General features: G+C 37.2%; 1 long non-coding RNA gene across 2 annotated transcripts; it reads left to right on the plus strand.

The window, feature by feature from the left end:
* Window positions 1–5794: 5794 nt before the first annotated feature.
* LOC140009258 (uncharacterized) lies at window positions 5795–13019 on the plus strand. Of its 2 annotated transcripts, XR_011816662.1 has the most exons (4): window positions 5840–6159; window positions 9150–9230; window positions 11932–12000; window positions 12652–13019. It is a non-coding gene; the product is annotated as an uncharacterized lncRNA (long non-coding RNA). The 2 variants fall into 2 exon arrangements; XR_011816654.1 differs by lacking the exons at window positions 11932–12000; window positions 12652–13019 and having other exon boundaries at window positions 5795–6159; window positions 9150–9342.
* The last annotated feature ends 2686 nt before the right edge of the window (window positions 13020–15705 follow it).

Below are 15705 nucleotides of genomic sequence, written 5' to 3' on the forward strand. Positions count from 1 at the left end.
GGCCCTTGACATTCAAATAATATAACAATCATAAGAAGTTAGATCAGAAAACGTACAAATACCAATGAGTAAAAGAAATAAGTAAAATAATTCGGTTTCACAGATGTTTAGAACCGAATCTTCAAGTTGACCTTCAACTAGAAAAGAAGATTAATGGCTCATCGTTGGGAAAAAAATCCCAAAGCCAAAGCTTTTACAATTTCGCCAAAAGAAAAGCCAAGGAGCAAGGAGGCCGTTGCCTCCTTTAAGGAGAAAAGACCAAGCAGCCGTTCTTCCCCAAAGAGTCACGACACTCCCCTCCAGATTGTTCCCTCGCTTCCGTATCAATCAAATGGGAATCTGGCCTTATTTTTCTTGTTTCCTCTTTTGGCGTCTTAATTGATTGGTTTTCTAAATACCAATCAAATTCCTAAAAGAAAGTCCTATTACAAATCAATTTCCTCAAACTTTCTTTTTTCTTTAGAGCGACCCCGTGGAATGAGGAAGGTCCTGGCACCTAACAAATTAGGAAGTTAACTCGGTTTGGGAGACTACTAAATATCAATCCCGACTTTCCGGTTTTGAGCAGTGAGTTTAGGCGCACCCACGTGCAACCGTTAGATGTTTTCACTAGAAAATTTCCATTTAAGCACTTTTCATTCACGTTCCTGAAATAAGCACAAAATACCAAATATAAGTAGAATTCGATAATTAAAACAATATTTGGCTAAAATCAAGGGGAGAATAATTATAAATTTAGCAACAAATTATAACCTATCAATTTTTTCCACACCTAAACCATGCTTGTTCTCAAGCATGAGAATACAAAGCAAGCAATCACATTCAAACAGTGGCTATTACTCGAATATTCTATTGCCAATATACAATTAAAACATATGTCAAGTATTAGTGGCAATTTTCAAGAAATATCTCTCCAGTTAGCTTTCAAGATCAAGAACTCTTTCAATTTATGACTAACTAATCTAAGAATATAAAATATTCAACCAGCATCCATAAGCAAATAGTTCGACTATTAAGCAAAATCTCAATATTAAAATTCATGGATCAGTGGGCTAACAATTCATTCAAACACTTCTACATTTTTCACCATTAACACATATTTTTTTTGTTTTCTAAAATATCCCTACACTTGATTTTCTTTTCAGGGGGAATGCTTAGTCTTTAGCGATTTAAGCGTTTTGACGCGAAATCCGACATTTGCCAAATGAAAGGACCCGGTTACTCAGCTCTCATCGCTTAAAAATCATATACTTATAGCTATCGTCGCTTTTTGACGCGAAAATCAACACTTGTGGTGAAGACCTCCGGTTACTAGGCAACGATACTAGCGGAGTATAGCCGAATACTATTCATAAATAAGTATCAAATTAAAATTAAAAATCACACAAGCCCACTTCATTTCTTAAATATGGAGAATTAAGATTAATAGTTGAACCAATTTACATAAAAAAAATACTAGATAAATATTTACAATACTTAGAGAAGTTAATCAAAAAGTGCAAAAGTCATAAAATCTCAAATATTCACCAAAGAGATACCCTTAAACTTAACCATGTCATACTTAACACCTTAGAGTGTAAAATCTTAGCAATAGAAAAATTTGAAACATCTAACCATTATTTATTAGGAACAATGACAAATATGCACAAAGATAGGCAAAAATTGGACAAAATTCGACAAAGTCAAACAAAAATTTCAACAAAAATGCCTACACTTACACTTTTTCAATATATTATCAATATGCTACTCCTCCCATACCTAAATCTTACACTGTTCCCAATGTAAGAGATAAAGAATAGAATACGAAAAAAAAGGGAGAACGAAACTTCCCTGAGCACGTAATGGAAGGTCTCGAGCAGCTATAACATAGGTGGAAATGGTGGTGTGAAACCAATATAGTGGACTTCCACTACCTCCAATCCAAAATTGGAGATGCCAACAGATAGCAAAAACGGAGATGGTCATGAGTGGTGGCTAGCGGCGGCAGCATGGTGTGGTAGCGATGCGAGCGGTGATTGGCAACCGCGTACATCCGCGGAGAGAGGGAGAGATAGCAGTGGCAGCAGGAAAGGAAGAAAATGAGAGGGAGAAGAGAAAGAAAAAGAAAGAGAGAAAAAGAACAGGGCACCGTTAGGTTTTTTTTTTTTGAACCGCTGAGTTAGACGTGGGCACGCCTAACTGCTCTCAAGTCTTTTGACCAACTCTTGAAAATTAAGTTCCTTAAGCGTGATCACATGACGTGGGCACGCCTAACTACTGTTGAGTCTTCTGCCGAAGCGACGAAAATTTCATGCCTTAGACGTGACCACCTGGCGTGGGCACGTCTAACTATTGAAAAGACTTCTGCCCACAGACGAAAATTGTCTTCGTTAGGCGTGTCCATTTGGCGTGGGCACGTCATAACGATAAGAAGTCTGCTAACCATCAACAATGAAAAATTAAGCCACCAAATATGAAAAGTTTAAGAGAAACATATTGAAACACATAATAAATGATAAAATAAAAAAAACTAACAAACAACTAAAAAATGCGACAGCCCCACCTTCCCCTAAGGCGAACCAAAGGGTTCGGTGGACCGCCTGCCCAACTCTCGCCAGGACTCCATCACTCGATTCAGATAAAATAAGACAAAACCTCGAGGAAAAGTAAAACAATACCAATTCCCAAACTTGAAACGCTTACTTGCATTCATTTCTATCTCAAAAGTAATACAATCCCAAATGTACAAAAGCTTTAGGTTCCCAATACTTCCAACCCTAACCAAGCACTAGAGCGAGTACAATTGCAAAAGATAACTTCAAAATGACTAGGCTATGCTATTCTATACAAGTCTCTCGCCCTTGCTCGCATCACCAAGGAACCCTAATATAATCAAAAGAACACATTATGCTTCAACCATCAAAGATTTAAGTGATTCAAAGAAAATTCGAATACGTACTAGTACAAAGTATAAATATGGTTTTGGTAGTGAAAAGAGGACATAAGTAAAGTATTTGTAAAACTTATGCTCACTCGTAAAACTTTAAAATCTCCATTTGAGTCGAAGTGACCAAGAAAACGTATTTTTATTAGTCGAAAATTTCATTTTTCCAAGGGTACCAGTTTCGGCCGAATTCTAGCTTATATACCTCGATAAAAGAAGATGCAAATGCCCTAGATGGTTCATGTGGTATTCGCTCTCAAGCCTCACTCAAGTCGCAAGTATATCTACCTAGTTCTTGAGCGTAAATTTGGGCAGCACGCCCTTTGTATTTACCCATTTTTCAGCCATTTATAGCTTCTTTCTTTTCTGCAATCAGCCCCAAAGTCATACACAAAATCATCTCATTTCAATAGCCGTTCAATAGGCTCAAAGTCATACAAGTACAAAATCAAACTAGGAAAATGTCCGGAAATGAAGTTTAAGTTATAAAACAAAAGACAGATTTGCTGTCGCTTAGCGTAACGGGCACAACCAAAGCTACGCTTATCGGATTGGGGTGAAATTTATACCGTTTCGAAGCTAAGACAAAGGCCTACAACTTTGATGAAGATGACTCAATCCATTTTGTAGTGTATCTAAGTCAAAATTTCAATTTACAGAACTAGACTCTCACATTCGGGCTAGTTAACCGCATTATGCATAACCGACAATAACTCAGGCTACCGAAGTCCAATTAAGGCGTTTTAGGGCCATTGGAAAGCTAAGACATAGCACTACAATTTTCATGTTTTGGCTAAATGCTAGTTCAGTACGTATCAAGGTGAAAAGACACGATCAGATTGGTAAAATATTCAAAACTAATCACTGGATTCACCTAGGGCAGTCAGGGTATTTCGGTCTTTTCACAGGTTACGTTGCTCCGATTGAGCTGAAATTTTACAGGAAACTATAAAATATCATTCTATACAACTTTCATGTTTTGTCCTAAGCCTAATTCAGCCTCTAACCTAGTCAAACAAAACCGATCAGAACAGGGGAGGTGAAAAACCCTAAGACTGAAATTTCCATAATACTACTTCCAACTATGAAATATGCTCATAAACTACCAAAACTACAACTTTAAACCACTAATTAGCAATTAATTGAAGTAAAGAGGAGGTTCTTGGCAAAATACCTTGGAAACTCAAAAAAAATGGTAGCTTAGTATCTTTCCTCCACAATCACTCCACCAACTCCTTCAACCTTCTTTAGTACGCATTTGTATGGTGTAGTTTCAATTTTGGTTGGCTACAACTCAAGATTTGAGCAAGTTTGGAAGCAAGAAATTGAAGAGCTCTCTCTTGTTTCTCCCCTCAAGAAAGTCGGCCAAGAAGCAAGAAAAATGAAGAAATGTTTGGTCAAAATTTGGTTTTTAGTAAAGGTGAAAATTAGGTCAAAGTCCAACCTCCAATGGGTTTGCAACTCTTGGCCCTTCTAGTGTTTTCTCTAATCCTTTGGCTTCCAATTGTTACATCATATACAAACCTCTAATTATCCTCTAGTACCTTGTATAATAATAACACTTAGCACAAAAATCACTTAGTCACCAAAATTATATCGCACTAGCGGGTCCCACGTCTATAACGCACTTCAAATTAACGTACACTAACTCATACTAGGAAAAATGATTTTAAAACTGTACTTGCTTGTAAAAATGCATAGAAATTTTAATATTTCCAAGGAAAGTATAAAATGTAGGCAAAGAAATAAAATAATGCTAAGAAAATGTGAAAATTTTTGGGTTCCCACAAAAAAAATGGATTGGGTTGCCTCCCAATAAGCGCCTTTCTTTAATGTTTTTGACTAGACATTGCAATGTTTATTCACGGAAGATAAAACCGTGTAGTTCGTTTCAGTGCTTCATCTTCTATGTAGTCCTGATATCCCTCGTAAAAAGAGTAATCATTGAGCACAGGAGGTACGGTCTTCCATGGATTAGTAGATGGCACCAAACAAACAAGTAATGACCTTAATTCTTCACTCACTTCTCCATCACGAGCACTTACTGGTTCGAGATATTTTACCATCGCAACTCTTAATTTATTCCTGTCATGAAACTCAAAATCGTCTGGTATAATAAAATCAATCTCACTAACAGGAATTAAAGAACAAGAGTCAGGAGTGTGAGAACTCGAGAAAATTTTGTGTAAGCTTTGTATGTTATTAGAAATACTATATATAACAAATACCTGGTCAAATTAAATGTCTAAAATTAAATTCTATAACATTGAGAATTTAGAAATATCCTAGAATGGTGTGGAAAAAATTTTAAATTAATTGTATGAATCAAATAAATATATAATATGCATAATGTAATTTGTGTCATTTGACTATGTTATATAGTTGAATAAGTTGCACGTCTAGTTAAATTTCTTTAAAATCAAAGGTGTGAAAATCTACGAGATTCATATAGGGAAATTTTTCAAGGTAGATGCAAATTAGAACAAACGAAATTTTTAATTAATGTGTGAGACAATAAAAGTACTGATTCATGGCAAACAAATGAACTAAAATGAAAGACCAAACCAACCTGGAGACTTTGGTTACACTACCATGCAGCCTAAGGAAGTAAGGTGCATTATTTGCCGTGGCTGAAGGACCATCAATTGAAAATGGCCACCAAAACTACTAAACTTAAGCGGTGGAATTGAGAAAGTAAACAGGAGTCTAGTATGGGCGGTGATTGAGCGAAACCAAAGAAAAATTTTCTCAGCTAATAACCTGCCAAATTCAAGCGGTGACCGAGTAACAAAAGAGAGCAAACTACCTGTTAAAATTTGGAGCGGTGGCTTGAGCAGGCAGCTGCCAACAAGCTGCTAAGTCCACGCGGCAATTAGGGGAGCAAATGGGGGTTGATTCATAAGCTGGGCGGTGACCGAAAGAAAGGCTAAGAGGAATCAATTGTTATAACACTTAGAGGATAGCTGAGTAGAGAAGCAAAAACTTCAAACCTTTTCTGTCCAACCTAACAACTGAGAGGAAACCAGGAAAACCACCTGCTGATACACTTGGGCAATCCTGTGAGTGTAGAACTAAGTGTGCGAGTAAGAGAGGAATCTTGGCCAGCTTCATTGCCAACTAAACAAAAGCAAGAAAAGTACTGCAAGGGAAACGGGAGAAGTGGAGCGAGGACCTGGAGGAACTGAAGCGGGAAGCTAGGACAGTCTGTTGCTATTGGACTTTAGTGAAGAAAAGGGGTAAGAACCTGAAATAATTTCTTGTCTATTCAGTAACTGGATGAATGCATGAGCTGCATGTGAATTTAACAAACAAAATAAGTTTTTAGCTAAAATAAGAATCTGTTTGAAAAGAATGAAACTGTCGGACAGATGAAGTAAGAAAATCTGATGCATGCTATCATGCGTCAGGTTTCGTAACTAAGGACAGAATAGGTTCTGAATCTGTGTAGTCCTCGAATCTTAGTCTCACGTTTTGTTAAGAACACCCTGTAACCGAATAGATATCCCTAGCATGCTTAGCTAGAACATAAATTGAAAAGGAAACTATGCAGAAACGTCAAATGATAAGCTGCTGCCACTGCTGGAAAATTATGGTTGCAGTCAAGGGAAGGAATTAGGAGTCAGTGCAGGTTCTTCAAGGAATCTGGTTCCTCCTTGTTTCCAGTTTGCAACCGAGAGAGTGAGGGAGAGAGTTGAAAACTTGCTAACTTTATTTCCCCAGATTGTAATCTCAAACCATGAGCTAAAAAAAAAATGAGAGACTGGTGCAGGCTGCTATGCACCAAATGTAGCAGGCTTGCGCAGACTTGTAATTTTATTTAGTTTTCCTCGAGAGTTTTGGTCAAGAACTACCCTGTCTAGCTAAGGATAACCTGCAACAAATTAAGTATCTACCACACGAGTGATGGAGACCAAAAACTGAGGAGGAAAAATGTAAGAAAATGTTGACTGATAGGCTACGGTTCTGTTGGAAATTTAGTGACTGCAACCGAAAGAGAAAAGAAAGAAACTTTGGCTGTCCTCTACAAACTTTAGCTCCTAAACCTGTGTAGTAAATGTAGAATGTCATGCAGACCGTAAACTGCAACAAGCAAGACCAAAGCCAGTAGAAAACTGATGTGAACAAATGGAAGACTCCTGCTGAAAATTCTGGCAACGACTCTGAGGCAGAAAATGGAGAGAATCCAGCTGAAATCTATCAACCAAGACTCTGAAAAATTTAGTGCTAATCTGTACTATATGTACGGCCTTGCATTTGAATGTGTACCAACTGGGATTTACCATTAGTTGGAGATCGAATATACTGTCATGTTGTTAGGATTAGGCACTGATAATATATGTTGATTGATTTGATTCAGTCAAGTAAAAGACGAAATATTAATAGAATCCATGAAGTATATTGCTAAAACTTGGGCGGTTAACTAAAATGATGGTTAGTTAAGTATCTATGATATTTTTGGAACTTTAATCTTAGAATCTTGAGTGGATAATGGTTTAATCCTAAAACTTGGAAAACACATATATTTCTTGGTTTAAAATGATAAAATCAATAAGTCTCGAAATGAAATGTAGAATAAATATTGAGTATGTTATATTAGTATTTTAAGGTCAAACTTGATTTTAATAGTTTAAATAATAAGGTAAGAATAATAAATGATCATCTACAAATTATGTATTTACTTTGAAATTATTAACCTGTCTCAAGAAGTAGCCTTGAACCAGGAAACAAACTCGAGACTCGAGAGTAGCTCATTTGAATCTTTGGTGAGTGTTGCCGAATTTATGTGCTTAATTATTTATGTTTCCTTAAGTGAAATTATGTGATAAATGTACTTATTATGAATATTGCAAGTGATTCCTTGTGGTGTGTATATCAATTGTCCCTCGCCTTCTAAGTTGGGGCGTACTTTATCGTACTAGGCTTAGTTGAGTTTGAAGGTTGATAATTGATTAAGGGTTTGTTTGGTTGGAAGTAAAATGTTTTTCTTGGGAAAATATTTTCCGTCGAAGTAATTTTCCATGAAAATCATTTCCCTTTCATCATTTTCAGGTGTTTGGTTAGCTTATTGAAAATATTTTCTTACTTCATTTTTCTGGTGTTTGTTTAACTTTTGAAATATTTTCACTTTTATCTCTATCTTTACTTTCTACACATTATAACTACATACTTCTTCCCATGCAAAATAAGAAAATTTATCTCATTGTTTAACTTTAAAAATTCTTGGAGAAATGTATATATGAATAAAAAATATCTCCTTAAGCAATAAACAAATTGCTGGCCATTTAGTATCAAATATCAATCACATGCAATGCTTATTGTGACATATATCTTGCACTCTCACTGCTGAAAGTTTTTCTAGAAAAGAATGTCCCTATTATACATAATTAATTACTAGCATAGGATGAGCAGGATGAGGTTTTTTTTTTATTTTGAATATACTAGGGGAAGGGTTGGGTGGTACGGGGGAGGGAGTGTAAGGAAGAAGTCTTGGGTTCGAATCCTCCTGTTTACACTAAAAAAAAAAAAGAACATACTACAAGATGTTTTCAGTAAGTTTGGAACATACTACAAGCGGGATGCATGCATTTCGGAAAACAACTTCAGTAAGTTTGGAAGGGAAGTTGTTTTCCATAAGATGAGTGAAAATATTTTACATAGGAAAATGTTTTCAGTAACTTTTGTGCAACCAAACACGGGAAATTAGGAAAATATTTTCCTGGAAAACATTTTCACCCGAAACAAACGGACCCTAAATGTTACTGTAAGTGTGCATGATTGTAAGTCGTATGTGTACTTTACCGCATCGGCTGAACTGAGCCCCAAAACCCTTTGTTCAACGGACTATTCGAGCCAGCAAAAGGGTTTCGTCGGATAGGACGGAAGCTCTGGGTAACTGTTTCGGTATACTCGAGTATTACCCTGGAGTTGGGAGATTACTGAACCGATTATTGAATGTAGGGGATTGTTTACCGTTTTTGGAGGATATAAGGTGACGAATTGGTGGTGCTGGCAATGATATCAAGATGAATGTCTCATGACACTAAAATGATTGTACATTGTTATTAAAATGGCTTCCAGGAGGAGTTCGTATCCTTTCGAAAATGATTGTACAGTGAAAAGTTGCACTACTTGTTTAATTGTCTTGATTTAAGTGTTTGATAACTGTTACTTACTCGGCAAGCCTCACTGAGCTTTAACTCAACCATTTAGTTTGTTTTTCTTACAGGAATTAGAGGTCAGGGATCGAACAAGGGAACTTAGGGAGTTAACGTGAAGACTTTTGCATTGTGAATAGTATCTTATTAAGGTAGAAGTTTTTGTATTGATCCAGGTATTGTAAAAAGATGTGAATGCTTGGTTTTGGGTTTATAAAAATGTTATCTCTGAAATTAATATAAGATTAATGGAAGTTATCAAAATGTTATCTCTGAAGTTAACGTGAAATTAGTGAGCCCTGGCGAAAGCCAGGCAAGCGATCCGCATACTTTTAGGGTACGCCCTAGAAGGAGGTGGGACCGTCACAAGGAGAATATTGATTAAGGAATGGAGGAGATGTCACCGCAGTTGGAGATTGTTCATCGGATTTATTCACTTGAACAATTTGATATTGGGGTTTCATTTCTTGCACTTCAATTCCCGCTTCAACTAAATCTTTAGATCCTTCTTCTTGAGACTCTTGCAGTTTCATGTCATTTATCAAGACAATTGCACTCTCATCTTCTTTAAGGTCGACGTTGGTCTGTGAGGACAATTCTTCATAAATTAGAGAAATCAATTTGCTCATTGTAGATGTCAATTCACGCCTTCCATCTTCCATCCTTTTAATTATCCTTTGTGTGTGCTGTTGAAATGATATGTGTTTGTAGCTAGTAATTCAATTATTTCTTCAAGAAACATACCTGACATGGGTGATGGTTGTTGAGACTCTTGCTGTTGAAAACTTATTGGCCTTTGTTCATAATTAAGATTAAAATCATCCCACCATCCTTGATCATAGGATCATATCATGTTTGATATTGAGGTGAAAAATCTGAACTAAAAAAGAAACAAATTAATCGGGCACCAGTCCCCGACAACGGCGCCAAAAATTGACAATTGTCGAGTCTATGCAATAATAAATACTTACACGAGAAAAATACAAATTTTGTATATAGTGATGAGTAGGGTTGAATCCACAGGGACTGGAGATAATTCGTTTCTTCCAAAGTCCGAAATATGGGGGTTTTTTGGAGAGTATAAAATAACTAATTAACTAACTAATGAAACAACTAATAGAAATAAATAGAAATTAATCAATAACCAATAAGGCTCTAGTCAAAGGTGCAACTTTTTAAACATGGTCCATTCAACTGATGTTTGAAAATAAGTAAAATAATTCGATCTCACAGATGTTTGGAACCGAGTCTTCAAGTTGACCTTCGACTAGAAAAGAAGATTTGTGAGAACCCGAAAATTTTCTTATTTTCTAGCCATTATTTTAATTCCATTCATACATTTTCTATACTTTCCTTTATTATATTAATTTTCTAGCTATTTTTATAAGGGAATTAAGTTTTCAAAACATTTTCCGGTATAAGTTAGTTCATGTGACATTAGTAGTGTATAATGTACGTGGGACCCGCTAGTGCTTTAAGTGCGATAAGCTTTGACGACTAGGTTAAGTTTTGTATAATGGGATTATTTTACAATGTGCTAGGAAATAATTAGAGGTTAGGTAGATAGATTAACCATTGGGAAACAAGAGGATAGGATTAAACCTTAAAGGCGCCACATGTCGCGGTACCATTTGAAATTGGACTTTGACTAACCTTTCTTACCTTTACTAAACACCAATTTTGACCAAGCTTTCCTCACTTTTCACCCCTTCTTGGCCAAAACTTAGAGAGAAGACTTCATCTTGTATCTTCAATTTCTTACTTCAATCTTGTGTTTCAACCAACCAAATTGCAAACTACTCTATAAAAGTTGCTCACTAAGGAGATTCCAAGGTGTTGGTAAAGTGATTTTGGAAGGGAAAGCACCAAGCTTCTATCTTTCTTGGAAGAATAAGGTAATCTTGGCTAGAATCTTCCCTCTACTTCAATTAATTGTCAATTAGTGGTTTAGAGTTGTGAGTTTTGTAGTTTTATGGGAAACTTTCATGGAGAAAGTGGTGACTTGGGAAATTTCAGATTTTTGGTGAATTTTCTGGTCTTAATTGATGCTTGAGCAATTGCCATGGAATGATAGTTTTGTTATGTGTAAAATGAAGCTTTTATATGCTAGTTTTGGTTGCTTACGAAAAATTCCATCTTGTGTGGCAAAATTTCAGTTTTAGGGTTTCAATTCGGGGCTTTATTGTGGTTGGTTTTGGAGCTATCAAGTGGCTCAAATTGAAGGGTATTGTGGCCCTAGTTAGGTGTGTTTTATAACTTATGTTTGTGTGTGCAATTGTGGTTGATTTGAGTTGAGATTGGTGATGGATTGTAGGATGGAAAGTAAAGGAATTTAAGGGGAAATGCTGTCCAAATTTTGGGGCAACTTGATTCCTTCAAATTTGGCTTCATTTTTCACTTTGATCTGTATCAAATCAGCATTTGGTCAATAACACAAAAATTTTAGTTTTATGTTTCAGCTTTCCAACGCATCTGAAAACGCCTCAATTGGACTTTTGTAGCCTGAGTTATTGCCATTTGAATCCAGTACTGACTACCAGACTGACAATGAAATTCTGGTTCTGTAATCTACAAATTCGACCGGGATCAACTGTGAACTGGGTTGACTTTTCTTCATAAATGTTGTAACCCTTTGTCTTAGTTTCGAAACGCTACCTAGTACACCTTGATCCAATAACCACAACTCCAGTTATGGTCGAAACCGTGCAACCCGTTTTCATACCATTTTTCGTCGCGCGCACCGTTTTCATTTCCCCGCGCGCGCATGCATTTTTTGCCGTGTTGACCATTTTAGTCCTTATTTCTATTATGATAGTTGTTTGACTAATAATCAAGTATAATCTTTTATCACAGGCAGTGACGATCCGGACGGAGTCGGTTAACCCGTATAAATTGTCTTGATTTACGTGCTAGTTATTTTGGGTGAGTAATTGGGTTTGTTTATGTAATAAATTGTCAAAATAATTTGTATATGTTAAATGGGTACTTAGGCGAGGGTGTAATTTATCTCACTTGGCCTAAACCCATTCTCTGTTCTTGATTTAATATGTAAGAATACATGCCTTGTGTTGAGTATCACCCCTTGTGCTGTGTGCTGTTGGGGTGATTACATGACTTGAGTATTTTGATGAGTACTTTGTTGAGAGACGTCCTTTGTTGAGAGATTGGATATCTCATGGCTTGGTTCCAACCCGGTTCCAAGGGTAGACGGACTATTCGAGTCGGACGGGGCTTGGTCGAAGTCAGTTCTTTGCTAATTTTAGGATTTTGTTCTTTGTTAAAGCAAAGTGATTTTACTTTTACTCGAGCTACTGTGTGCTGATGACTGGCCAGCGGAGGTTGATAAGGTGAACGGGGAAAGTAAGTGGACTCTACAAACCATGAGTATTTTGGTTGACGAAGTGTCAACAGGTGTTCAAACTCGGGGAACTTGTATCCTACTATTGTGATGTTACAATTCTATTTTTGATGTGAAATATCTTGGTTTACATATATATTTGGATATGATTTTACGCTTTTACCCCGATTACGTACTAAGCATATAACTTATCCCATTCCATTTGTTTTCTTTAGCAGGGGCCGACGCGGGGATCGCTCGGGAAGGTATATGATACGAATCTCGTTGGTGAGAAGATTCGCGACCCAAGATCGGTTGTTGGATTTGACGTCGGATGCAAGAAACGGTGGCAGCGGAAACCCTACGACCCCTCTAATCCCCGTGACTACGAACTTGTTGATACTATCTCAACCCGTAATCAAACGAATTAGTGAACCTCAGGCAAGTGTAGAAGGCGCCACAATTCAAGTGTGGTTCTTGAATTGATAAGCCAAACAAGAACACTAGAGTAAAACTCTAAGTTGTTCAAGGGTTGCTCGAAAGCTATGGAGAAAATTCTCACACTCAGTTTTTATGATAAAAGTGTCTCCCCCTATTGATGTAATGTGGTGCCTTATATAGGCTACAAGTAGAAAACCTAATCTAGTAAGGAAAAGGAACTAACTAATGGCTCACCAATCACAATCACAATTAAGGCTAACTAATGGTCAGCTTATAAAGCTGGCCCAGCATAACCCAATAAAAGCTAATTCACCAACTTAAGTAATAGTGAGCCTAGACTCTATAAATCGGATCCAACTCAACATGAGGTCTTGGACCGAACTTATTCCTACCAAATAAAATAGAAATCTGGAAAATAAACTACTAAACTATTACTAAAATATTCAACCTCTTGCAGCTCAAAACATGGCCCATAAGTGGCCCATATTTCGCATCATTCCCCTCCTCTTGAAAAAGATTTGTCCTCAAATCGTGGTGTAGACACCAAATTTTGAATAATTTTATGTAGCATCTATTTCATGATTTTCATTTTAGATTGCTTGCATTTTAGTTCGTTATTGTGTGTTTGGCACTATTAGTTGTTATGTTATTTTAGTTTTATTCATTTTGGCCCTTTTAGTTGATCTATTTCATTTGTCATTTATTCTTGTTTGTTTTTAAATTTTAAGTTAGCTTGGAGTTGCTAGAGAGAAAAAGCAAAAACATTCAAAAAATAGGTTTTTAGTTTTCTTGGAAAAAACAATGGAAAAGAAAGAAAAAAAGAGAAATTTGTTCACAAAAATATGTTTATTTCTTTACATTCAACCTTTTTGCACTTTAGTTATTTTTATTAAGTTATTTTGAAAAAAGAGAAAAAAAAAGAAGGAAAAATGAAGAAAAATTGAAAAATGGACATTTTTGTTGTTTTTATTTATTTAGTTTGTTTTTTTTTATTTGTTTTCATTCTTATCATTATTACATGGTTTTTGTCATTTTGTTATTATTATTATTATTTATATTATGTATTTATTAAGTTTAAAAAATATATATATATATATATAGTAGCGGCATGCAAGCTGCGTCAAAATGCAGCTTGCAGGGAAGGATTTGCAAGGAAGGGACTGGGGGCCTTGGCTGCAAATAGGTACGAAAGGACTGTAGGTTAGGGGAGGGGGGCTTCATATAAATAGAAAAGGAGGGAGCAGCCGCAAAGGAGGTAAGGATCGACGGCTGCAAAATCTGGACGGAAGAACAAAAGAAAACAGAAACCAGAGGGAGGGTTTTTGGGAGAGAAAGGTTTGACGGCCAAAACTAAAAATCCGAGAGGGGTAGGAAGGGTTTTTGTGGGAGAAAGCTGGGGAATCATCTGTCAGCTGAGAAAACAAAACAAGGAAGACGGGTGATGGCTAAAAAATCTGAAATGAGAGGAGGCTTTGGACGACGGGGTTTGGGCAGAAAACCAAATGAGAGCTGAGGCTTCGGTGGGCTGAAAAGAGAAACCAGAAAAATTGAGAGGAGGGGGGGAACGGAGGAAGCAAAAACAAAAACAAAAAGAGGACGTACGAGAGAGAGGTGACAGCCGAGACTGGGGAAAAACGAGAGAAAACCAGAGGAAGCTGAAGCTGGAGCAAGAGAGGATAGAGGGCTAACGGAAAAGGGAAAAGCGAGAGCTGACGGAGGGAGGAGCGACGGGAGAAAATCCACGAAGAGAGAGAGAGGGTCGGGGGGAAGACAGAAAACAGCAAAGGCAAAAGAAAAGAGCCGAGAGAAAATTTGGGGATTGGCGGCTCAAGAAAAGAAACCTGCGGGCTGAGGTCTGAGAGAGAACCGAGAGGAGAAGAGCATCGGAGAGACTGGTGACGCAAAGCTGGAGTCCATCGCCTTTGTCTGCAAGAGCATTTCAGTCGACTGCAGCTGTGGGATGGCAAGCTCCGCTTCTGGAGCTTTCAGTCTGGTCAACGGCGCTTTGCTCCCACTACCGACATCCGTCGAACACCACCAGTGCCGCCACCATCCAGATTCGGTTCAGCTTCAGAAACTCAGAGCACTGTAAGTCCTCTCTTTAAGTTTCAGCTCTTTTCAAGTTCTTGAAACATGTCTTCCGTGATTTTTGCTTATGGCCAGGTTTCTGTGTGGTTTGTTTTTTTGTTGTATTCATTTGGCCCTCCGCTGGTTTTCTGCTTCATTTTATATAGTTCGCATGCGGTCGGTCTTGCTGATTTACTTTCGCTTTCATTTTTGTTTACCCGGCAATCTGTCAAACCCATAAGTTTCATTCCTAGCACTGCGCATAATCATATTTGGTTTGCATAAGAAAGCTACAGAAGTTTTTGTTTTTCAAAGTGAGCGCGTTGACAGATCATGTTTGTTGCATACCTTAGTTCAAGGGCCTGTTTTATTTTCCTCCTGCCTTTGTCCCTAGGCCCGTTATCTTAAACAGAGGCTGTTGCAACAAGTTTGGAGGTCTCGGTTGGTCACAGCAGTTTTTTTTCTTTTTCTTTGGGTTGTCTATAGCTTGTATCAGGTTTGTTTGGTTTGTTTGCTAGGAGTTTAATTCATCACATTTGACGTTTGATAATAAAATGGTTGAAAATCTTGTTGAATGAATCCGGATTATCATGGTGGAACCTCTGCGTGCTTTTCTCGAAGGTGTTCATTTCGGCTTGCGCTATCGCTTAACTTTGGGTGAACCTGTTTCTTGGTCTTGCTGCATTATCATGTCCCAAGATTTTTTTTGAACCATCCCACTCCCCTTTGTCCCAGATTTACATGTATAAACAGGTCATGGCATGTTTTGGGTTATTTGGTTT

This window comes from Coffea arabica, chromosome 1e, assembly GCF_036785885.1.
Source record: "Coffea arabica cultivar ET-39 chromosome 1e, Coffea Arabica ET-39 HiFi, whole genome shotgun sequence".
Lineage (NCBI taxonomy): Eukaryota > Viridiplantae > Streptophyta > Magnoliopsida > Gentianales > Rubiaceae > Coffea > Coffea arabica.